This window comes from Puma concolor, chromosome A1 (assembly GCF_028749965.1).
Source record: "Puma concolor isolate L17-30 chromosome A1, mPumCon1.1.hap2, whole genome shotgun sequence".
Classification (NCBI taxonomy): Eukaryota; Metazoa; Chordata; class Mammalia; order Carnivora; family Felidae; genus Puma; species Puma concolor.
The window spans coordinates 100,543,562-100,569,657 of NC_141667.1; the positions used below are offsets into that span (position 1 = coordinate 100,543,562).

Consider the following 26,096-nt stretch of genomic DNA (forward strand, 5'->3'; position numbering starts at 1 on the left):
GCATATATACACCTATATATATACATACATATGCATTTTATTCTTTTCTTTTTCCTTCTTTTCTCTTTTCTTCTGCTTTTTTTTATCCTTTTTCTTTTCTTTTTCTTTGGAATCGGCCTTATAGTTTTTTTGATTCTCTGTGTGTTTGCTTTTTGTTCCCTTTCCTTTTCTGTTTTTTATAGGATCAGGCTTCCTCCACCCCCACTTTTTTTTTTTCTCGAGTTACTTCAACAAACAAATCAAAGCATACCTAGTTAAAGGTCCAAACATTCCACCACTGTAAGCAAGGGGAAGCTCTGCAGAGGACTGACAAATGGGAAAGAGCAACCAAAACGCAACAGCAGACTGCACACAGCATACCCCAGAAATAATTCCTGGAGTCCCAGGCCCTGGACAGTGTATGACCCCTTTTTAATATAGTAGTACTCTCAGGCGCAGGACACATAACATGCTTTTAAAACACACAAAAGACAGAAACTTAGCCAAAAAAGACATGATGGAGGAATTCTCTCCAAAGGAAAGGTCAAGAAGAAATTACAGCCAGGGATTATACCTGCTCAAAACAGATATAAGCAATATATCTGAAAAAGAATTTAGAACAACAGTCATAAGATTACTAGCTGGAATTGAAGAAAGCATAGAAGACACGAGAGAAACCCTTGTTGCAGGGATTAAAGACCTAAGAACCAGTCAGAATGAATTTAAAAATGCTACCATTGAGATGCAAAATAAACTAGATACAGTGACAATGAGGACTGAAGAAGCAGAGCAGAGAATAGGTGAAATAGAAGACAAAATCATGGAGAATAATGAAGCTGAAAAAGAGAGGGAAAGGAAGTTACTAGATCATGAAGGGAGACTTAGAGAACTAAGCGATTCCATGAAATGAAACAATACCCATATCATAGGAGTCCCAGAAGAAAAGCAAGAAAAGTGGGTGGAAGGTTTATTTGAACCAATTATAGCTAAGAACTTCCCTAATCTGAGGGAGGAAACAGACATCCAAGTCCAAGAGGCACAGGGAACTCTCTTCAAAATCAACAAAAACAGGTCAACACCATGACATATCACAGTGAAACTTGCAAAATACAAAGATAAAGAGAGAATTCTGAAAGCAACTAGACCAGAGGTCCTTAACCTACAACGGTAGACACATATGGGTAGTAGCAGACCTGTCCACTGAAACTTGGCAGGCCAGAAGGGAGTGGCAGGAAATATTCAATGTGTTGAACAGGAAAAATATGCACCCAAGAATCCTTTATCCAGCAAGGCTGCCATTCAGAATAGAAGGAGAGCTAAGGACTTTCCCAGACAAACAAAAACTAAAGGAGTTTGTGACCACTAAACCAGCCCTGCAAAAAATTTTAAGGGGGACTCTCTGAGTGGAGGGAAAAAAAAAGAAGACCAAAGACTTCAAAGATTACAAAGGACCAGAAAACATCACCATAAACACCAAATCTACAACTAACACAATGGCAGTAAAGTCATATCTTTTGATAATTGCTCTGAATGTAAATAGACTAAATGCCCCAAGCAAAGGACATAGGATATCAGAATGGATTAAAAAAAAAAAAAAAAACAAAACAAGATTCATCTATAGGCTGCCTACAAGAGACTCATTTTAGGCCTCAGGACACCTGCAGATTGAAAGTGAGGGGATGGAGAACCATCTATCATGTTAACGAAGGTCAAAAGAAAGAGTACCGTACTTACATTAAACAAACTAGATTTTAAAATAAAGAGAGTAATAAGCGATAAAGAAGGACATTATATCCTATCCACTAAGAAGATCTAACAATTGTAAATATTTATGCACCCAACTTGAAAGAACTCAAACATACAAAGCAATTGATCAAAAACATAAAGAAACTCATTGATAATAATACCATAACAGTAGGAGACTTTAGTACTCCACTTACAACAATGGACACATCATCTAAACATAAAATCAACAAGGAAACAATGGCTTTGAGTGACACATTGGACCATATAGACTTAATAGCTATATTTAGAACACTTCATCTTAAAACAGCAGAATACACATTCTCCTCAAGTGCACATGAAACATTCTCCAGAATAGATCACATACTGGGTCACAAATCAGCCTTCAACAGGTCAAGATCATACCATGCATATATTCAGATCACAATACTATAAAACTTGAAATCAACCACCAGAAAAAATTTGGAAAGCCTTCAAATACATGTAAGTTAAATAACATCCTACTAAAGAATGAATGGGTTAGCCAGAAAATTAAAGAAGAAATTAAAAAATACATGAAAGTAAATGAATAGAAAACACGACAGTCCAAACCCTTTGGGATGCAGCAGAAAATCCCAAGAGGAAAGTACATTGCAATTCAGGCCTATCTCAATAAGCAAGAAAGGCCCCAGTACACAACCTAAACTTACTCCTAAGAGAGTGAAAAAAGGAGAAGCAAATAAAGCCTAAAACCAAGCAAAAGAAGAGAAATAATAAAGATTAGAGCAGAAATACACAATATAGAAAAAAACAGTGGAAAGATCAATGAAACTAAAAGCTACTTTTTGAGAGAATAAAAAAAAATTGACAAATACCTAACCAGACTTCTCAAAAAGACAAGAGAGAGGACCCAAATAGATAAAATCAGGAATGAAATAGGAGAGATCACAATCAACACCACAGAAATACAAACAATTACTAGAGAATACTATGAAAAATTATATGCCAACAAACTGGACAATCTAGAAGAAATGGACAAATTCCTAGATTCTCACACACTATCAAAACTCAAACAGGAAGAAATAGAAAATTTGAACAGGCCCATAACCAGCAAAGAAATTGAATCAGTTATCAAAAATCTCCCAACGAATAAGAGTCTTGAGCCAATTGGCTTCCCAGGGGAATTATACCAGACACTTAAAGAACAGTTAATACCTATTCTTCTCAAATGGTTCCAAAAAACAGAAGCGGAAGGAAAGCTTCCAAACTCATTCTATGAAGCCAGCATTACCTTGATTCCAAAATCAGACAAATATCCCACCAGAAAAGAGAATTACAGGCCAATATCCTTGATGAAACTGGATGCAAAAATTCTCAACAAAACACTAGCAAATCGAATTCAACAGGACATTGAAAGAATTATTCACCATGATCAAGTGAGATTTACTCCTGGGCTGCAGAGTTGGTTCAATATTCACAAATCAGTCAATATGATACACCACATTAATAAAATAAAGGATAAGAACCATATGATCCTTTCAATATACACAGAAAAGCATTTGACAAAATACAGCATCCTCTCTTGATAAAAACCCTCAAGAAAGTAGGGATGAGAAAGAACATATCTCAACATCATAAAAGTCATATATGAAAGGCCCACAGCTAATATCATCCTCAATGGGGAAAAACTGAGAGCTATCCCCTTTAAGGTCAGTAACACAACAGAGATGTGCATTCTCACCACTGTTGTTCAACATAGTGTTGGAAGTCCTAGCTCAGAAATCAAACAACAAAACGAAATAAAACCCATCCAAATTGGCAAAGAAGAAGTCAAACTTTCACTCTTTGCAGATGACATGATACTCAACATGGAAAACCTGAAAGACTCCACCAAAAAACTGCTAGAACTGATACGTGAATTCAGCAAAGTCATGGGATATAAAATCACTATACAGAAATAGGTTGCATTTCTATACACCAATAATGAAGCAACAGAAAGAGAAATCAAGGAATCGATCCCATTTATAATTGCATCAAAACCCATAAAATATCTAGGAATAAACCTAACCAAAAAGGTAAAAGATCTCTATGCTGAAAACTATGGAAAGCTTATGAAAGAAATTGAAGAAGACACAAAGAGATGGAAAAATATTCCATGCTCATTGATTGGAAGAACAAATATTATTAAAATGTTGATACAACCCAAAGCAATTTACGTATTCCATGCAATCCCTAAGAAAACAACACCAGCATTCCTCACAGAGCTAGAACAAACAATCCTAAAATTTGTATGGAACCAGAAAAGACCTTGAATAACCAAAGTAATTTTGAAAAAAGAAAATCAAAGCTGAAGGCATCACAATTCCAGACTTCAAGCTGCATTACAAAGCATAATCATTGAGACAATCTGGTACTAACACAAAAATAGACACATAGATCCATGAAATAGAATAGCAAACGCAGAAATGGACCCACAAACGTATGGCCAACTGATCTTCAACAAAGCAGGAAAGAGTATCCAATGGAAAAAAGACAGTCTTTTCAGCAAATGGTGCTGAGGAAACTGAACAGCAGCATGCAAAAAAATGAACCTGGATCACTTTCTCACACCATACACAAAAATAAATTCAAGATGGATAAAAGACCTAAATGTGGGACAGGAAATCATCAAAATCCTAGAGGAGAACACAGGCAACAACCTCTTTAACCTTGGCTGCAGCAGTTTCTTATTAAACATGTCTCAGAAGGCAAGGGAAACAAAAGCAAAAATGAACTATTGGGGCATCATCAAAATAAAAAGCTTTGGCACGGCAAAGGAAACAGTCAACAAAACTAAAAGGCAACTAACAGAATGGGAAAAGATATTTGCAAATGACATATCGGATAAAGGTTTAGTATCCAAAATCTATAAAGAACTTCTCAAACTCAACACCAAAAAAACAAATAATCCAGTGAAGAAATGGGCAAAAGACATGACTACGCTTTTCCAAAGAAGACATCCAGATGGTTAACAGACACATGAAAAGATGCTTAGCATCACTCATCATCAGGGAAATACAAATCAAAACCACAATGAGATATTACCTCACACCTGTCAGAATGGCTAAAATTAACAACACAAGAAACTACAGATGTTGAGGAAGATGTAGAGAAAAGGGAACCCTATTGCACTGTTGATGGGAATGTAAACTGGTGCAGCCACTCCTCAAAAAGGTAAAAACAGAACTACCCTATAACCCAGCAATTGTACTACTAGGTATCTACTCCAAGGATACAAAAGTGCTAATTTGAAGGGGCACATGTACTCCAATGTTTACAGCAGCCCTATTGACAATAGCCAAAGAATGGAAAGAGCCCAAATGTCCATCGGCTGATGAGTGAATAAATAAGATGTGGTGTGTGTGTGTGTGTGTGTGTGTATATATATATATATATATATATATATATATATATATATATATATATAATGGAATACTACTTAGTGATAAAAAAATCATGAAATTTTGCCATTTACAATAACATGGATGGAGCTAGAGTGTATGATGATAAGTGAAATAATTTGCCAGAGAAATAATTTGTCAGAGATAATAAAACAATTTGTCAGAAAAAGACAAATATCATATGATTTCACCCATATGTGGAATTTAAGAAACACAACAGATGAACATAGGGGAAGGGAAGGAAAAATAAGAGAAAAACAGACAGGGAGGCAAACCCTGAGAGACTCTTAAATATACAGAACAAACTGAAGGTGGCTGGAGGGAAAGTGGATGGAAGGATGGGCTAAATGGGCAATGGGCATTAAGGACGGCACTTGTTGGATCGAGCACTGGGTGTTATATGTTAAGTGATGAATAACTGGGTTCTACTCGTGAAGCCAAGACTACACTGTATGTTAACTAACGTGAATTAAAATAAATTAAAAAAAAAAAAAAAACCAGAAGGCCCTGATGTTGAGCTCAAGAACAGCCAGATGTAGGGACTAAAGTCTCCAGAACTTTTTGTCCCCACTACTTGCCTCTACTTGGCTGCATTCTGCATGGAATCTCTCTCTACCTAAGGGAGCCAAGATAGTGACTTACAACCATGCATAGTCTTATGCTATCAGATTAGCAAATGAGGCAGAAAGCGAATTTCATTCTCCCAGCATCCATAATATCTATGTCCCCACACAACACATACATAGGTTGGCCATGATTGGATCATGTTTCCACTCTGTGTGCTTAATCAAATACTGTACTAAGATTGGCCCAGCCCTAGCCACATGGTGCCTTAATCAGGGTTCTCCAGAGAAAGAGAACCACTAGAATATGATATATATTATGTAATATATATGTGGAGATTCACTTTGAGGAATTACTTCACATGTCTACAGAGGCTGAGAAGTCCCATGACCTACTGTCTACAAGATGGACATCCAAGAAAGCTGATGGTGTTGTTCCAGCCTCAGCTCACAGACCTAAGAACCATGGGAGTTGATTTCTCATCCAGAAATACCCTCAGAGACATACCTAGAAGTAGTGTTTAATCTGCACACCTCTTGGCTCAGTCAAGTAGACACATAACATCCACACATATGCCAACCCTGTAAGGGTATGTGGATGTGTGAGATCCCATTACAGACACACCCCCAGGGCCAAATGGAGGTGGAAAGAAATGGATCCACACACAAAAATGATACTGGCCAATAAAAAGAGCTCTCTGCTACAACATACAGAATCCCTATTTATTTGTACTCACTGCTCCCACAGCTGAGCATCTTACAAAGACAGTATAAAGTTTTCATAAATAAGCAGTGCTTGACATAATATTTTCCAGAATCATTACTCTGTAATTTTAAAAACTGTCTGATTTGAGGAAGTGGAGTAAACTGACACTAGAAAATCAATCACCTCTCAGTCATCTCACTACAGCTGACTGTTCAAGACAGAAGAAATTCAAATTGGCAGTAGTTAGATAATTATAAAAGTAGGGGGCTAAGTTAGACAATTTGCTGGGTAACTTATTCAGGAAATCAAGCAGAAAAGACAGGCAGTGTGGACCTACTTAATAGGAATTGAGTTTTTCTTCCAGAAACATTATAGATCAATGTCTCCAGATACTAGTATGGTTAAAGGAAACTCACAACTATCTTTTAGTTTCGTGAAAGGACTTCAATCTAAGATGGAACCACAGGAAGTGAAACAGAGACTCTCAGGTATGTGTCTTTGGAAAAATGAAACTTGAAGAACTGAGAGACTGATTTCCCATAAATGCCTGATTTATACAAGACTGAAATGTATCTCATAAGCAATGAATATCCATCAAGAATCTCCCTGTCTTCAGGCTAGTGAGCTTACTGGCCAGACTCCTCCTTCCGTGCACACCTTGCCCCTGCAAATCCTCAAGGGACTCACCTGTAGCTTGCTACAAGTGTGTGCTTCTCAAATTGCTCAGTTTCTGGTCATTTGAGATTCCCTTAGTTTACCTCTTTATTTATGTTGCTAATTTGTTCTCAAAATGCAAATCTACAAATCATGGGGGTCATTCTCACGTCAACGTCTCCAGCTACAGTGGACACTACTGATGCCACACCTGCAGCTCCCCAGCCCCCTCCATGGTCACTTTAGGGCAAGCAGCCTGTTAATTAAACAAGGGGGCCATAAGATTGAGGTGGCTTCAATGCTGTGGTGGCCTTCCTAAGCAAACCAAAATCTAAGTTTGTAAATGCCCAAAGGTGACAAAATGGAAACCTAAGGACAACCAATCACAAACAGCCAACTGGGCTTGAAGCTATAGCCCATCAATAGTTTCCTTACCTTGCTCCCGCCTTTTCTCTATAAAAGTCTCCCCCCCCCCCCCCCCCCGCTCCTGACTACTTGTGGGTTGGCACTGCCCAATTCCTATTGATTTATGCTCAAATGAACTCTTAAACTGTCCAGTGTGTGTCAGTTTATCTTTTACCATGCCTCACGTCCATCTCAACCGAACCTGCATCTCTTCACCTGAGGGCCCTCTTTGGTGTCAGACATATCCCTGCCCATGCCTGCGGCGCTGGGCATAGACACATGCAGGACGACGACACGTGAACACCCTTTGTGGACTGGCTGGATGCGGAGGGTGGGCTCAGTGACTGCGCAGCGCGCCCTCTGCTGTCTGCCCAGTGCACAGTCCGTGAAACTCCAGTTGCCCACAGGGGTACCTGGCTGCACCATACACTCTTTGTGCTGCCTTCACTGCCTTCTCTCAAACCCCTACCACCCATGTTTCCTTCACCCGTCAAATGAACTACTCTTACTTGAATCTGTGTCCCAAGACCTGCTTCTAAGGAAAGACACAAACAGAAAAAAATTTAAAAAGCTATGTCTGGGCGGGCCATCCATGCTTTTCTTACACTTTAAAAGTACACAGGACTTGGATGGCACTTGGGTTAAGCGTCCAACTTGGGCTCAGGGCATATCTCACGGTTCGTGAGTTGGAGCCCCTAATCAGGCTCTATGCTGACAGCTCAGAGCCTGGAGCCTGCTTCAGATTCTGCGTCTCCCTCTCTCTGTCCCTCCCCCACTTGTTCTCTATCTCTCTGTCTCTTAAACATTTAAAAAAGTTTTTTTTAAATAAATAAAGTACACAGGACTTTCCGCACTCCCAGCAGCTCTACTGAGATATAATTGACAAAGAAGAATTGTATATATTTGATGTGTACAACGTGATGATTTAATATATGTATACATTGTGAAATGATTACCACAATGAAAATGGTTATACATCCATCACCTCACATAGTTACCATGTGTGTGGGGGGGGGGGGGCAGATCTACTCTTGTAGCAAATTTCAAATATATAAAACAGTAGTATTAACTATAGTCACCATGCTGTGCGTTAGATCCCCAGAACACATTAGATCCCCAGAAGTTTGTAACTGAAAGCTTGTAAAGTACACAAACCTTAGTCCAGTCATGTGTCACGTCTCCAGCACTCTTTGGCTAACTTCACTAAACAGGAAGGCCTGCGGCATGAAAATGAGAGGAAAAGGCCTATGAACATATGCACTTGACACCTGCATGAAAGCATTTACAGTCACCCTTGGGTCCCCTCTAAAACAACAGTGTAAAAGAATATAAAATAAATTTCGTGCAAGAATAACCAAGGTGATCTGGTTCCCTCAATCTTCCTGAGTTTCAGTGAATAGATTGGAAGCCAATGGATATGGGAGAGGGGAACAGGAAGAGAGAGGAGGCACATTTAACAGATGGCCCCATCATTTACTATATGGCCCTAGACTGCTGTGCTGCTTTAGTTTCTGATCCCCTCCTTTGGTCTAAGCACTTAAATAAACCTCAAGGGCAACACCCCATAGTGAACTAACATGCATAATTATCATCTGTAGAAGGGGTAGACTACATTATATTTGTTCTGCTTAAGATGGGAGGAAATCAAGCCATGCATTTTGAAAGAATATTATTTAATTGGTTAAAAGAAAAAAAGACAGGGGCGCCTGGGTGGCTCAGTCAGTTGGGCGGCCGACTTCGGCTCAGGTCATGATCTCGCGGTCCATGAGTTCGAGCCCCGCGTCGGGCTCTGTGCTGACAGCTCAGAGCCTGGAGCCTGTGTCAGATTCTGTGCCTCCCTCTCTCTGACCCTCCCCCGTTCATGCTCTGTCTCTCTCTGTCTCAAAAAAATAAATAAACGTCAAACAAAATTTTTTTAAAAAATAAAAAAGAAAATAAAAAAATAAAAAAAAAGAAAAAAAAAGAAAAAAAGACAGCTCTTGAAGGTATAAGTTTTAGATGTTCAGAAAAATTACTCTAAAAGATAATTCCCCACAAAGTCATATAAGCTATTTATATTGTGCTCCTAGATGCTTTCCCCTTCATTTCTTAATTAAATATTTTAAAGCTAAGTCAGAAAGCACTTGAGTTTCACATCTAATAAGTATTCATTCAAGTGATGTGTGGCAAGCACTATACAAATGAGCAATTTAAAAACAGAAGGTATTTTACTCACAGTTGGTCATAGATATTCAGTATAAATACAAATATACAAACAAAAGCCTACAAGTATTGTACTCCTGTCACAAATAATCATAGACTTTAAAATATCAATTTTCTTTAATAGTCCAAGCAGCTCATAAAAATTCATTGTCAGGTAGGAACCAATATGAGTCAAGAGAACAATGTGTTCTTTGTGTTTTACCTCAATTATCTTTACATAATTTCTAATTTTGTGACGAGACATTCTGGAATATTGATTGCTTTCTTAAAAATCTACTGATTGCCTTCAGTACATGCCAAAGATTCAGTCAGGTGTTTAAGAAGTATGCAGGAAAGAGAAGTTGCAGTGAATTCACTATAAATCTTAACTTGCAAATAAAATTATTTACTATGGAATGAGTAACCTTTCCTTTTGGGGAATCTGACAGATATCAAAGCAGTAACACTCACAAGCCACTTCACACTTATGAAAGAGGACACTGAATGGATTCAGGCACCTGGGTGGCTCAGTTGGTTAAGTGACTGACTTCAGCTCAGGTCATGATATTGCAGTTTGTGGGTTCAAGCCCCACATCAGACTCTGTGCTGACATCTCAGAGCCTGGGGCCTGCTTCAATTTCTGTGTCCCCTTGTCTCTCTCTGCCTCTCCCCTGCTTGTACTCTATCTCTCTCTCAAAAATAAACATTTAAAACTTTTTTAAAAAACAAGAAAGAAAGAGGACATTTGATCCAGAGTCAATATCTGTAAGTCCATGGATTCAGAGTGACTGTACCTTCTCTGAGCCCACCTTCGGATGCAGGGGTACACTGGCTAGACTGCCACAGCTGAAAATGATCTGCCTCATGATGACAGTTCAAATTATACCAATGGCCTCCCAAAAATGTACAGTTTCTCTCTAGGGAATCTCTGATGGTCTTTCCATCAGAAGATCATCAGTTTATGGATTAGTTGCCTAAGAATATATAGGCACATAGGGTACATATATGTCCCTCAAAAACAGAGATTGGGAAGAATATAGAGCAAGTTTACTTAGTTATGAAGTTGGAGACTTGTGGCCTCTGAATTTCCACATTACTTTCATTGCTATGGCCCTATTATGCATTTTTTAAGCCTTTCTTTCCATGGTGGTGGATGATTCCATCTGGTTTGTATGTATTCTGGTTCCAATGACCATTGCTTAGGATTAAGGGACTGTTGTTATGATGGCTTCAACACAGGTAAAGAGCCAAAGGGTTAGTTTTGCCTCAACCATCCAGAAAAGGACCAAATGTTTACCTCTTTGAAAGGTAGTTACTGTAACTTCCCTTGGCCTTATGAATACAGAGACAAAAGCCCTAAAAAAAGTCAGCAAATTAAAACCAACAATATGTAAAAACAGTTAATGCACAGCAGCAAATACAGTCTTAGGTATTTACTGAAGAGAATGAAAATATATGCCCATAAAAATGCATATAGGAATGTCAATAACAGCCCAAACTGGACACAGCCCAAATGTCTACCCACGGTTGAATAAACACATCATTGGACATTTATATGATGGAACAGCACTTAGCATTAAAAAGGAACAAGTTATACTGATAATCACAATAACATGGATGAATTTCACAAACATTACACTGGGTAAGAGTGGCCAGGGGGAAGGTGCATACTCTATGATTCCACTTACTTGACCTTCAAGAATAAGTCAAAATTCATCTCCAATGATTTTTAAAAAATCAGACCTGTGTTTGATTGAGGTGAGGTGAGGGCTGGGGGAATGTTTAGTCCATTAGGGCTACTATAACAAAAACACAATAGACATGGTCATGATCTCACAGTTTGTGAGTTTGAGCCCCGAGTCATGCTCTTCACTGACAGTGGGAGCCTGCTGGGGGGGGGGGGGGGATTCTCTCTCTCTCTTTCTCTCTGTCCCTCGCCCCCCCACTCACTCTGTCTCTCTCTCTCAATCTCTCAAAATAAATAAATAAACTTAAAAAATTTTTTTAATATGATCACTTCTAGTCCTTTATATAAATGCAAAGATCAACTCTTGTCTGCCCAGATACGTATCTCTTTCTGTGTTCGTGTTGACAGCAGAAATAATAAAACTATTTTTTACTTTTCCCTGTTAGCAGCAGTAATATAAATCATTCCAGTCTTGGGATGTCTGATTAAGCTACAGAAAATTAAGTTCATTTATCCTTTTTGTGCTAAACTATTTTCCAAATGTTTTCTTTGCAGAATCACTGCGTTGTTTTTCCTCGCTTACCTGCCTTGATGGCCATGCAGACGTGTGTCACACTGCCCCCTGGTGTGGCTGTAACAAACTTCCTTCCATTCTGTAGAAGCTACCAGAGCCGGGAATGCATGCAGACCCTGTATTGCTGAGTCATGCCGCACGCTGAGCTTTGTTCTGGAGGGATTTTGCAGGCCTTCGAAAGTGAGCAAAGAGGTTTGGATCATCAGCAGACACAAATTATTGTATAAAGGACTGGGAAAACCAGAAATACTTAACATTTTTAATTCAGCAAATGTTTATTTAGGGCCCACTGCATATAGGTCTGTGCTTGGTCCCACAGGTGACACTGAAAGGAAAAAGGCACAATCCCTGTCCCAGAGGACCTAGCCATATGCAGCATACACATAGCACAATACAATGTGAGTTAAGCATATACAGTGTATGAGGTGAGAAGAGATCACAAGAAATAATATTAAAACAAAAAACAAAACCAGGCTTCTTAGGAGGAAGACTATTTGAGATAGGCCTTGAATAAGATTTGGGATTTTATGGGCAGCAGTGGGGAACTGAGGAGGAAGGGGAAAAATACATGCCAAAAAGAATAAAATAATAAATTAAAGACTCTAATTTCAAAAAGAGTCTTACTTTATTTTTATCTTATTATTTTTCATCAGCAAATTTACAAGAGAAAGTTTACAGTTTCCACAGTCACCTATGAGTAGAATTTTATTATTAGAAGGGTAAAAGATACTTAATTAGCAATACAATTAAATTTATTTTCCTTGAAAAATAATTTCTAAATGATAGTGTCAGAGAGCAATGGTTCCATTAAGTTTCTTCAAATCCCTTTTGTCTCAACAACAACAACAACAACAACAACAACAAAACACTCCCATATAGATTTTCCATAATTTTATTAAGGTAGGATTATTTATAATTTAAAATAATTTAGACTACATATTTATATTATCATGTTCATATGATATTAATATATATTATATATTCACTGGCCATAAGTGAATTAACATCTGTTCACTTTTAAAGCTCTTTTTAAAGAAATGTGAGTAATCTATGTGACTTGATTCTTAGAATTCAGCAAATCAACTACATCCTCTCATTGATTCTCATGGTAAACTTAGTGCTCTTATGCTATGCATGTGACTGTCAACATCTTCAATTGTAATTTCAATTATTTGATTGTAGGCAATTGAGGGTTATCATGGTATTTTGTGAGCTTATTTTAAATTTAGATTTTACAAAAGAGCATGTTTTGGCACATGTTTTTCTTAGAATTCTGGGTCTTTACATACATTTGTTGAGTGTACAATGTAAAAGAAAATAAACCAATGCCTTTTAAATTTTTATTAAAATGGTTTCAAATATATGCCCACTCATCTTGGGAATATAATGATCCATGTAAGTTGAATGATAACCAACACAACATTCTTTTTAAATATAAAATTGTATCAACCCATAACTTTAAAAAGGACCTTTCATTTTTTCATATTAACAGAATCGACATATATTTTACAAGGTATACGATAGAGCTTGCTTCACATAGTATCAGGATTATGTATCTTCTATATCTTAGTGGGTAAAGATGACACTCAAAATCTCCCTTTGTAAAGTCATTCCCTTCTGGTGTTTCTAGAATATAAATAACTTTTAGTTGACCCAGTTTTATATATTTGCCTTTTTCTTATTAATAAAAACTCTAAAATTCTAAAAGATAACTCTAACACTATGGAGGTAAATATATAATACAGTATTGTATTTATAATAATGGTTAATATTATATCAACATTTCCCATATATTACCCAGGTAAAATTTATTGTGAATGTATTTCTGGTCTCCTGATTTAATTATGTAGATTTCCATAATAACTAATAGCAAAATATACATGAAATGGCCTAGGATGTTGCTTGATCATCAAGTACTTTTGTACTCAAGTACTCAAGTACTTTTGGAGTTGAGCTCCTCAAAATGTAAGGATATGCCCTTTCTCCCAGACTGCAAATCACTTCTGTTATTAATATGGCATTTTACTATTTTGTAGGAAGAAGCTCAGCTCAAATTTAAATTGTTTACCCAAGATTCACCCATCTGTGACTAGACGGGCTGTGAGGTACACTATCAACAGTGTAACAGTGATGTATACTTTAGGCAGTGTAGATGTGTATTCTATCTACATCTTATGACTCATTGAATCCTCACAGGAATTTCTGGAGGGAAGTAATATTATTGTCCCATTTTGCAGTTAAGACAATTGATACACACAGAGGCTAAGTAACTTGCCCAACCTTCCATAGCTCATGAGGGGCAGAGGTGAGGTTAAAACTCAGGAAACCTGTCTTTGGGGGTCTGTGAACTTAACCACTACTCTATAATAATGAGACTTTGTTTCTAAAAAGGTCTTTTTTTTTAAGTTTTTTTTTTTTTTTTTTTTTTTGAGAGAAAGAGAGAGTGTGTACAAGTGGGGGAAAGGGGGCAGATGCAGGGGTCAGACAGAAAGGGAGAGAATCCCAAGCATGCTGTCAGCATAAAGCCTGACATGGGGCTTGAATTCATGAGCCATGACATCATGACCTAAGCTGAAACCAAGAGTTGGACACTTGACTGACTGAGCCATCCAGGTGCCCCACTAGAAAGGTCTTTAAAGGAGTATTAAGGGTGGCACAAAAACAGACACTCAGATCAATGGAACAGAATAGAGAACCCAGAAATGGACCCACAAACATATGGCCAACTAATCTTTGACAAAGCAGGAAAGAATATCCAATGGAATAAAGACAGTCTCTTCAGCAAGTGGTGCTGGGAAAACTGGAGAGCGACATGCAGAAGAATGAACCTGGACTACTTTCTTACACCATACACAAAAATAAACTCAAAATGGATGAAAGACCTAAATGTAACACAGGAAGCCATCAAAATCCTCAAGCAGAAAGCAGGCAAAAACCTCTTTGACCTTGGCCCCAGCAACTTCTTACTCAATACATCTCCAGAGGCAAGGGAAACAAAAGCAAAAATGAACTATTGGGACCTCATCGAAATAAAAAGCTTCTGCACAGCAAAGGAAGCAATCAGCAAAACTGAAAGGTAACCGATAGAATGGGAGAAGATATTTGCAAACGACATATCAGATGAAGGGTTAGTATCCAAAATCTATAAAGAATTTCCCAAACTCAACAACCGAAAAACAAATAATCCAGTGAAGAAATGGGCAAAAGACATGAATAGACACTTCTCCAAAGAAGACATCCAGATGGCCAACCGACACATGAAAAAATGCTCAATATCACTCATCATCAGGGGAATACAAATCAAAACCACACTCAGGTATCACCTCACACCTGTCAGAATGGCTAACATTAACAACTCAGGCAACAACAGATGTTGGCAAGGATGCAGAGAAAGAGGATCCCTTTTGCGTTGTTTGTGGGAATGCAAGCTGGTGCAGTCACTCTAGAAAACAGTACAGAGGTTCCTGAAAAAATTAAAAATAGAACTACCCTATGACCCAGCAATTGCACTATTAGTTATTTATCCAAGGGATACAGGTATGCTGTTTCGAAGGGGCACATGCACTGCCATGTTTATAGAAGCACTATCAACAACATCCAAAGTATGGAAGGAGCCCAAATGTCCATCAGCGGATGAATGGATAAACAAGACATGGTATATTGATGGAGTATTACTCGGCAAGCAAAAAGAATGAGATGTTGTCATTTGCACCTATGTGGATGGAACTGGAGGGTATTATGCTAAGCTAAATTAGTCAGAGAAAGACAAATATCATATGACTTCACTCATATGAGGACTTTAAGACACAGAAAAGATGAACACAAGGGAAGGGAAACAAAAATAATAAAAAAAATACGGAGGGGGACAAAACATAAGAGATTCTTATATATGGAGAACAAAAAGAGGGTTACTGGAGGGGTTGTGAGAGGGGGGATGAGCTAAATGGGTAAGGGGCATTAAGGAATCTACTGAAATCATTGTTGCACCATATGCTAACTAATTTGGATGTAAATTAAAAAAATAAAATTAAGAAAAAAAAAGATTAAGGGAGTCCAGGTACAGAAAGACTTGCCAACAACAAAGGGCCAATGTGAAAAGAGAAAAGGGATTTTGAGTGTTGCTTCTACTGCACTCTGTGTGTGACCTGAAACAAGGTTCCAGGACAAGGAACCCTAAATGAGAACAAATTTAAGAAGATGTGAATTAATTAGGGTAACATTAAGATGCTGTACAAATAAACCTCAAACTTTTAGTAACTAAGAATATTAGATGTACTTCTTTAGTTGCGGTAGATTATACTTAAGAGTTGAATTATTTTTAAGTGAGCAGAAAATGTTATTATTTTGCTTATAGAACAAACAGTCCACGCTGTCCTGGTTCCTTCCATCCTATATGTGGATGTTCCCTGAGGTCTTAGAGCCAGCTGAAGGGAAAAGAAAGGAAAAAGGAGGTACATCTACTTCCTTTTTTTTTTTAAGTTCATTTATTATTGAGAGACAGAGAGACACAGAGTGTGAGCAGGGGAGGGGTAGAGAGAGGGAGACACAGAATCTGAAGAAGGCTCCAGGATCTGAGCTGTCAGCACAGAGCCTGATGCAGGGCTCGAACTCACAAACTGCGAAATCATGACCTGAGCCGATGTCAGTCGCCCAACCAACTGAGCCACCCAGGTGCCCCTAGGTACTTCTACTTCTTAAACTCCTTGGTCTGGAAATGATACATATCAACTCTGTGAAATTGTGAATGTGAAACTGTAGTGAACTAGTCCCATAAATCCACTGAATGCAAAGGGTGCAGGTGGGGGGAGGGAAGGTGGGCTCAGAAATTTTTTTAACTGCTTGGGCAGATACTTCTTGGTACTAATACTACATTTTAGAATTCTGGTAAACAGCTGGCCATCTTTGCCAAAGGCTCTATCACTAGATTGTCTCTAGTCACTGGTAACACCAGGAGCACTACTTTGGAACCCAGGAAAAAACACATACAATAAAGGCAAAAGGATCCTTCCCACACTAGAAAAGAACCTACTGGTGCCATGAAGTCTTGATCAGATCAGGACCACTATCAGGGTCTGTATCAACAGGGCAGAACATTAGCAACCTTGCCAACAACAGGTGCCTGTGTCAGTAGAAACATTAAGCATACTTGACAGAGCAGGATGGCCAGCTATAGTGCCTCTGGCAGATGACTGAGAGAGCAGAGCCACCTTTGGTGGCTGTGGGAGATGAAGGCACCTTAGGCAGGCACCAACGAAGTCCCTGGGGGTATTTGAAGTCCCAGCAGCAGGTGACTTGGGGAAGGAAGACATTCCTGGGTGATAGAGGAAGAAAATGGCAAGCACATCATGGTACCTGAGAAGATCCTCTTTGTGATTGTGTGTGAGCTGGCCCCTCACAATGATTTCTAGAAACCAACCAAGAGGAAGGCTTTGTTGTAAGACAGGTTGTTGGTAGGGACCAAACAAAAGAAATGTTATAGAGACTTTGGCTTTATTCCAAGGCTACTGTGGGCTTGAAACTGCAATTCTGAAAAATCATCACAATTTCCTGTGTATTATCAAACCAGATTTTATTATGAATGTAACCCTGGTCCCATGGCTTAATTATCTAGAATTTTGTAACAACTAAGAGCAAACTATGTTTCCCTAGGAGAAAGGTCAACATCTGAGTTAGTACCTGGGAAGAATCTAAACTCACAGATCAGGCGGCCAAAGCTTTGGGAATGGATCCCAGGAAGCCACTTTGAGTTTTGAGGTGGGGAACAGAATTCTGCTAAAAAGCTATTGGATGCAACACAAATTGGCTTTCAGGATCAGACACCCATGGCAAAGACGATGAATGAGGACCTGGTGCTACTCAGAGGAGGAGGGGAAAAGCTGAGCTTCAGGGAGTGGATCTGCTGGGGGGTGGGGGGGGGGAGGGAATTATGCTGCAGGCAACTGAAAAGAACAGAGGGAAACTGGGTGAAGAGAGAAGGAGACTGCCAAGCCCCAGAACCCCAGAGGTCTCCAAGGTGGACAGCTGTCAGAACGAGTTTCCATAGTCTTTAGTCTTGAAAAGTATCTTTGGGGCTTAGGAAGAAAATGGACTTCAATCTCCAGAGCACCAGATAGGAGCTTGGAGTGTCCTGGGAAGAGCCCTAGAGATGTCTGATTGCGACAGGGTAGAGAAGGCTAAAGCTTAGAGCCAGAGCCACTGCTCACAATCAGGAGGAGGACCCGGATTGACACAGGGTGAAGTGTGGCCCCAGGACCAGAGCATCAATATCACCTGGGAACTTGCTTGCAACATAAATTCTTGGGCCCCACCCCAAGTGTCCTTAATCAGAAACCTTAAGGGTGGAACCCAGAAACCTGTGTTTCAGTAAACCATTCAGGTTGATTTTGATGCAGGCTAGGGGGCCCAGAAGACTCGAAGGATTGGATGAGGCGGTATATAATGGGGATTAATATTTGACTGAAGTTAGATCCCAAGTAGTAAGCAACACGATGGAGGCTATGATCTGCGCATCCCAATCTCCTTTTATCTATCTTCCAACAGATTTGGAAATGGAAGCTCCATTAAGACACAGACATAAAGTGAGACCAACATTTCAACTCACAGGGGAAACTTGTGTGAGATCGGCAGGCACATATGCTCACAAGGCGCTGATATCTTAGAATAGTAAACACAGATGTGTTTCACACTAACCTTGCATATCTACTCATCTCCTGCCATCACCCCATCACTTCCCCGGGCATTCAGTACACTTTGACTACCTCCTCTGTGCGCACAGCATAACTCTCCTCCCATAAGCATGTTATCCTTTGTCTTTTTCATCAGCACTCAAGATATAAACACACAATAAATTTTTTCTATTCACTGTTATTTCTCCTCTTTACCAAACCCACTAATGTTGCAACAGTATTATTTTCTACTTTATTTTTATTGCTTTTATTTCAACCCCAGTATAGAATCACAACTGAGCTGACCTTGGGGTTGCAACATTTTCATTTTTCTGTAGAAAAATGCATTTCCACAATACATTTACAACTGAACTTTGGAACGTGTTCATAGATGGGAGGCAGATTGATCGGCATGACTCCTCATACACAAACTGGAACAGAAAAAAAATCTAAACAAATGGTGCTACCAAGGAGAAGAAACAAGTTCTACCACAACATTCCACATCTGCTTCCAAATGATGGATTTAGCTTCTCTGGCCTTCCCTCCACTAAAAAAATAGGGAAGAAAAAAAGAAAGGAAAGAAGGAATGGTGGGAGGGGAGAGCAATAATTTAGAAATGTGTAAGTTCTTTTTCTCTCTGATACATGGATAAACTTTTATTTTACCTACCAAAGGGAAAAATAATATTCACTAAAAGCTGCCTAACCTATATTTCCAACAGTAAAGGTGTTTAATTTACTATCTATCTTTAAAAGGCTTCAAATAAAATATAGCTAGGAAAGTACATAAAGAATTCACATTATAAAATTCTCCACGTAATTAATGTTCATAATAATGTTAGGACTATAGCTAAAAAAAAGTAATTTTCCATAGTTTAGTCGGAAGTACAGATAATCAGCACCAAATGTATACGTTAGTTTGTAATAGGCAATTGTAAGCAGACAGTATCAAACTATATAACTTATTTTTTTTTTAAGTTTACTTATTTTGAGAGAGAGCATGAGCAGGGGCAGGGTAGAACGAGAGGGAGAGAGAGAATCCAAAGCAGGCTCTGCGCTGACAGTGCAGAGCCCAATGCGGGGCTCAATCTCACAGACCGTGAGATCATGACCTCAGCTGAAATCGGGTCAGACACCTAACCAACTAAGCACCCAGGTGCCCCTAAACTGTATAACTTTTAAAAAATATTTTTTTAATGTTTATTTATTTTTGAGAGAGAGAGAGAGAGTGTGTGTTTGTGTGAGTGGGGGAAGAGCAGAGAGAAAGGGAGACACAGAATCCGAAGCAGGCTCCAGGCTCTGACCTGTCAGCACAGAGCCAGATGCAGGGCTCAAACTCAGGAAATGCGAGATCATGACCCGAGCCAAAGTTGGATGCTTAACCAACTGAGCCACCCAGGGGCCCCTAAACTGTATAGCTAACTGTAAAGTCACTGTAAACTAATTAAAATAACTGTAAATTAACCAGAAGTTGTTACAAACTGTATAAAAATTGATATTATTTTCCCAGTTCTCCCAAAAGCTCTACAAAATCAGCGATGTACTATTCCGTGTTGTCTTTTACTTGTTGTCTGATCACATTTCCTCTAAATCCAATGAAAAACATCAGCAGGACAATAGGCTTCCATGTCTGTGGCTCCATCTCTAATCATGACTATTTTCTTAAAACGAAATTTTTCCTTTAAAAGTTTAGTAACTTTTCCTCCCCCCCCCCCCCAGATTGGGCTGTTGGTTGCATCTCATCAAAACCTGCACATTCACCATTAAACTAGAATTTCAGCCTATTAGCAAATACAATGGCTAATGGGATATTGAGCCTTGAAGCAACATGGTCTACAATGCTCCTAAAGCTACCATATATTAAGAAAAGCTGAACATTTCACTCTTGCGGGGGACTTACTAGCTCCTTTATGCCAGGGGTCAGGTGTGGGGGGTGCTCTACAATGCTCTACAATGAGCCTTTGCACCTTTCCCTGGAGGGCTGGACCAGAGCTAAGCGCTCTGTGAGGTCAGCCTTGAAAGGCACTGCCCCACCCACGGCTCCCCAGATCATTTCTGACACAGCATCCTCACCTCCACAGAATCTGGCTAGCTCATCAATTCCTTCTTCTCTGATGACTGTGCCATCAACATCAAAGCATACTGCATCAGCTGAACAGAAAAGCTTCCTCAACTCTGAATGGGAGACCCTCCTTGGAAGAATTTTCCTCTTTCTCCAGATTCCTAGGAAATGACACTCTTCTCTTCCTGCTTCTTTCCTGAATAAAAATGCAGCATGAAGTTCTGACTACTAACTTCTTTATGAGAGATTTCATGAGTTTTGCAAGATCAAGAGCCCGCTCTCTGCTGCTCCTTCCTGGGCTGCCATCCCCATCTCCTGGGTGTCTGCAATTGTATCCTCCTGACTGTAGGTGGGGGCTGGGGGGGTGCTGGCTCTGATCGAATTTGGAGGGGGGGTGACCTGTACAGACCCACAGAGCTTTTACTGAACAATCATATGAAACCTGCTGATAAATGCGGTGGCTTCCGGTAGGTTTTGCATGTGCTTTTTTAAACTTGAATTGCATAGGTTTTATCCCTGGGCGGAATTATCCTAATGTGCAAACCCATATCAGGCGCTCTGAAGACCCAAAAATACAGCATCTGTATAGTACTCAAAACATCAGTGGGACTCAGTAACGTTGTTCTCTGAAAAACTAATTAATCTTGCCTCTCGCAGCTAGACCTAGATAGTTTTATCCAGAGAAAGAAATGCTAAGGGTAAGGAAATTTTTACATGGCTAGAAGATGCTAATGGAGAGGGTCCATGATGAGTCTTTATAATTAGGAAGAACAGAAGGCTGATGAAGTGAGGAAATGAACTCCTTCTGCCAATAAAAGGACAAATCTAACTGTGGAATCTGGGGAATCAAAATATCCTGAACAAGCTCTTACTCCACAGCAAATACTTGTCTCTGCACAGCACTGGCATGGTGCCATATCTGTAGACTACAGTGCCCATGATGCTCCTCACCACTGTGTGTCCTCGCTTAGTGACAGTCTTTCTCCCTCTGTTATGCCTCAGTTAAATGTGTTCTAAGAGTCCATGTTTTTGGCTCTCAGTGTGTGGAGAAATTCTACATAGACTGTGTGGTCCAGCTACAGAAGTTCTATTTGAGGACATGCACGCTAAGACACTTGCCCAAAATCTGCCATGTTCTGTGCACACCTTCCTGCAGAAATTCACATTCCACCATCAAGTCATTTTTCTGATTTAGAAAAACCAGAACATTGTTTCCGGAAGGCTGGTGTTCATACCTCACAGGGAGAGGAGCACTCTGGAGGCTCGTGCCTCTCTCACTGCAGAGATTCATTTATTATGTCAGCCCCTTGTGACCAGGAGAAACAAAGTCCAGCCTTAGGGGCTGTGGCAAAGGCAGGTACACTTGAAATGAGAAGGAGATGGGATGAAAAGGGAGGGAAGACAATCTGTGAGCTTGGCAGTCTGGTGGAAAAACAGCCATGGGATGAGCCATAATGAAGCAAATGCTTTGGGGAGATCATGGCAGCCTCTTCACGGATAGAGGCCCTGGCAAGGGCTCTGACTCTGAAATCTCCCCATCTGCACCCCTATTCCTTTCCTTTCCTCTGGACTTGCCTTTCTTTCTCTCGTTCACTCGTTCACTCTTGCTCTCTCCAGATTTGCAACTCAAGAAAAGTAAATCTATTTCTCTCTAGATGTAATTTATTCCTCCATAATATCAAAGTGATGGACTAACTTCTGGTTTCTCTTCTATGACAAAGTCATCACTGTTAAAGATTCCCAGGTTGGGGAATCTTCCCTGAAAGTCCCAGCTAAACAAGTAATAGGGTGAGGAGACAGAAGGCTCTTCAGATGAGTCAGGGATGACCTGAAAAAGAAACAGGTTTCAGATCAGTCCCCTAACCCAGGACTAGCAAAAATAACATGGTTGTCAACTCTTGCCACCAATAATAGTAATTGTTCCCAACAGGTACCGAGAGCCTTGTTAGCTTCATGCCTACTTCTTGGAAAAGCTTAAGCACCAGATCTTATGAATCCAAACCCTATGTTCATTTTCTTTGCTTTTAAAAAATTTCAAAATACTTCCACACACATTGCCTTCCAAAAACATCATATATACATCTATACACACCCTGAAGTGATATTAGAGTGATGGCTGCAACAGATTGACCCCAAATATACAATGACTTAAAGGGAAGGAACAATTTGTGGTTTTTGGTTTTGTTTTTTTGTTTTTTGTTTTATATGTTACAGAACTGGCAAAGGAGTTCTATTCCACTTCATCATTCAACACAGTGGGGAAGAAGAAGGCTTGGAAAAAAACACACCTACAGTCTTAAATCCCAGTTCAGGGAGTGGTACATTTCACTTCCACAAGTATTCTCTTGCCTCATTTAATTGCAAAGTAGACTGGGACGTGTAAACTAACTAGGCAGGCATCTCCCCAGTTTTAAGAGGGAATAGATTTTCATACATAGATAGACAGGTTGATTTAGGTTCAGGTTCAGGTTCAGATTTAAATTTAAATTTGGTAGGTTCTATTATTTTCTCAACTTTAAAAAGATGAGGCTTAGGGGCTCCTGGGTGGCTCAGTCGGTTAAATGCCCTGCTTCAGCTCAGGTCATGATTCACGGTTTGTGGGTTCAAGCCCCACATCAGGCTCTGTGAGGACAGCTCAGTATCTGGAGCCTGCTTTGGATTCTGTGTCTCCCTCTCTCTCTGTCCCTCCCTAACTAGCTCTCTGTGTCTCTCTCTCTCTCTCAAAATTAAATAAACAGTAAAAAAAAATTTTTAAAACAATAAATAAATATTAAATTTTTTTTTAAAAGATGAGGCTTAGGCTCAGAAAAGAGAACACAGCTTCCCTAAAAGTGGTACACCTAGTACAAGGAAAATATAATGAATCCAGCCTAGATCTTCTGGGTTTAGGAGGGCTTTGAATGCCATGTACCACCAAGGAAGGTGTTTGAGGAAGAAGTTAGGCAATGCAATGTTATTTTAAGAATAATTTATCAGCAATGCGAAGGGTGGAACTTCAGAAAGAAGAAATGAAGACACAGGACTACGGAAACAATACAAGCCAAATTCAACAACTGCCTACTCTAAAACAGCGGTGATTAAAAGAAGATGAAAGATTATTAGAGCAGAGGTTCAGAATTTAGAGCCTGTGGAAAGGCCTCCATATTGTCAGACTCTACTTCCCTGGCATTTCACTGAGGCCTCTCCAGTTCTCCTCCTACTTCTCAGGCCCATCCTTCTCAGTCTTGGCTGCTCCTCCACCCACGCCCAATCCCTAAACATTCTCAACTCAGCTTACTCCCTGCCCCCTTCTCCCAACCACCCCGCCCCCCCCCCCCCAGGCAGTTTCACCTAGTTCCTCAGCTTTAAATTCCATCTAATTAGTTATCTCTCACATAGTAAATCTACATAACAAACCACCCAAAACATAGTGGCTTTATTGTTTAATTTATTTAAAAAAAATTTTTTTAAGTTTTTATTTATTTAAATTAAGTTGGTTAGTATATACTGTCATATTAGTTTCAGGGGAACTTAGTGATTCATCAATTACATACAGCACCCAGTGCTCATCACAAGTGCCGTCCTTAATATCCATCACCCATTTAACACATCCCCGTCCTCCCTCCATCTTCCCTTCAGCAACCCTGTTTGCTCTCTACAGTTAAGACTCTGTTTTATGGTTTTCCTTCTCTCTTTTTTTCCCCCATGTTCATCTGTTTTGTTTCTTAAATTCCACATATGAGTGAAAGCATATGAAGTCTTTACCCATTCATCAGTTGATGGACATTTGGGCTCTTTCCATAATTTGGCTATTGTTGATAATGCTCTACAGACATTAGAGTGCACGTGCCCTTGAATCAGTATTTTTGTATCTTTCGGGTAAATACCTAGTAGTGCAATTGCTGGATCGTAGGGTAGTTCTATTTTTAACTTTTTGAGGAAGCTCCATACTGTCTTCCACAGTGGCTACACCAGTCTGCATTCCTACCAACAGTATAAGAGGGCACCCCTACGCAGTGGCTTTAAGCAATCGACATTCACTGAGCTCATGACTCTGCAGGTTGGCCTGGTGGTCTTGCCATCTTTGATTGGACTTACACACCAATCTGGGTGTCAGCCGGCTACAGACTGACCTAGGATGGCCTCTGCTGGGATGACCCAGGCACCTTGTCTAATAGACATGTTTTTTATCTTTCAACTGGCTACTCCCGGCATGTTCCCATGATCATAAAAGAGGGTTAGAGCAAGCCAGGCCAATCACACAAGTGCCTTTAAAGCCTCTGCTTCCATCATGTTTGTTAACATCCCATTGGCCATTAATGAGAGCATGTGACAAAGGACACTGATACAGGGAGAGATGAAGAATTGCAGCCATTTCTGGAGTCCTCCACATATCTATACACAAAGCCTCCTCAACTTATTTATCTGGGTCCTGACCTCTTTTCTGAGCTCTAGACATGTATGTCAAATGGCCTAATGGACACGCACTTGGGTAACTCCAGGCATTTCAAACGGCATATTTAAAATTGAACTTTTGATCCTCTGTCAAAACCTGCTCCTCTTTCCACCATTCATTCTGCTTCTTAGTATATGATGTTGCCATCCACCCAGTGCTCAGTCCACACACCTTTTCTCCTTCACCTCAAATACAATCCATGAAATCCTATCATTTCTACTTCTAAAATACATCTAGTATCTGTCGTCTTCTCTCCTCCCTTGTCATCCCTTTAGTGCACGTTGTTTCCACCTCTTTCCTGAACATGTAAAAAGATCCCAATGAACTTTAAAATCTCAAAACTCCATCTGCTGCCCCATCCTGTAGCCACTCTGTCCTCACTAAGATCACTGGCTTTTATTCATTATCCAGACACAGTAAGCACTTTTTAACCTCAAGGCCTTAGCCATTTTATCATTTTCCCAGGACTGCCATAACAAAACACCACAAACTGTGTGGCTTGAAACAACTGAAATTTACTCATTCACAGTTCTCGAGGCAGAGGTCCAAAATCGAAGGAATGACACAGACATGCTCTCTCTGGAAGCTTTAGAGGAAGCTCCTTCCTCGCCTCTTCTAGCTTGTGGCAGTGCCAGGAATCCTCAGTGTTTCTGAGCTTATAAATGCATAGTCTAATGTGTGCCACTGTTAGGCAGGAAGGTAGGCATGAGTGACAAGAGGATGGACCTTACTCGTCCTGATGGAGATCCCAACCAACGACCGCCCAGGAACCACCCCTTTCCACCCATCCAGCAGCTAGTTTGTGATTACAGCATCCCAGCAGAAGAAGACTTAAGTCTGTTGTGCTTGTTACAGTTGTGCAGAAAGCAGTTAGTTTTCCTCACCTTCCCTATGCCTCTAGAATGGAAATAATGTTGCAGTTTCCTACCACCCAGGCAGGCATTTCCAAGGCATCATGGGAAAGGACGTGTGTAGTTGGCTAATTATTATATAATCCAGGCCTCTCACTCAAATGTTGTGACC

The 26,096-nt window shown here is 39.8% G+C and overlaps 1 long non-coding RNA gene and 1 pseudogene across 4 annotated transcripts in view; both read right to left on the reverse strand.

Moving 5' to 3' along the window:
• The window catches only part of LOC147584329 (uncharacterized), a 251,125-nt gene that overhangs the window by 222,479 nt on the left and 2,550 nt on the right, over window positions 1-26,096 (reverse strand). For all 4 annotated transcript variants that reach the window (XR_015248477.1, XR_015248471.1, XR_015248475.1 and 1 more), the window contains exons 2-3: window positions 11,921-12,083; window positions 8,625-8,686 (exon numbers count right to left, since the gene is read on the reverse strand). This is a non-coding gene — a long non-coding RNA (uncharacterized LOC147584329). The remainder of the gene's footprint in view (window positions 1-8,624; window positions 8,687-11,920; window positions 12,084-26,096) is intronic.
• On the reverse strand, window positions 19,175-21,555 carry LOC112860581 (phosphoserine phosphatase pseudogene; annotated as a pseudogene).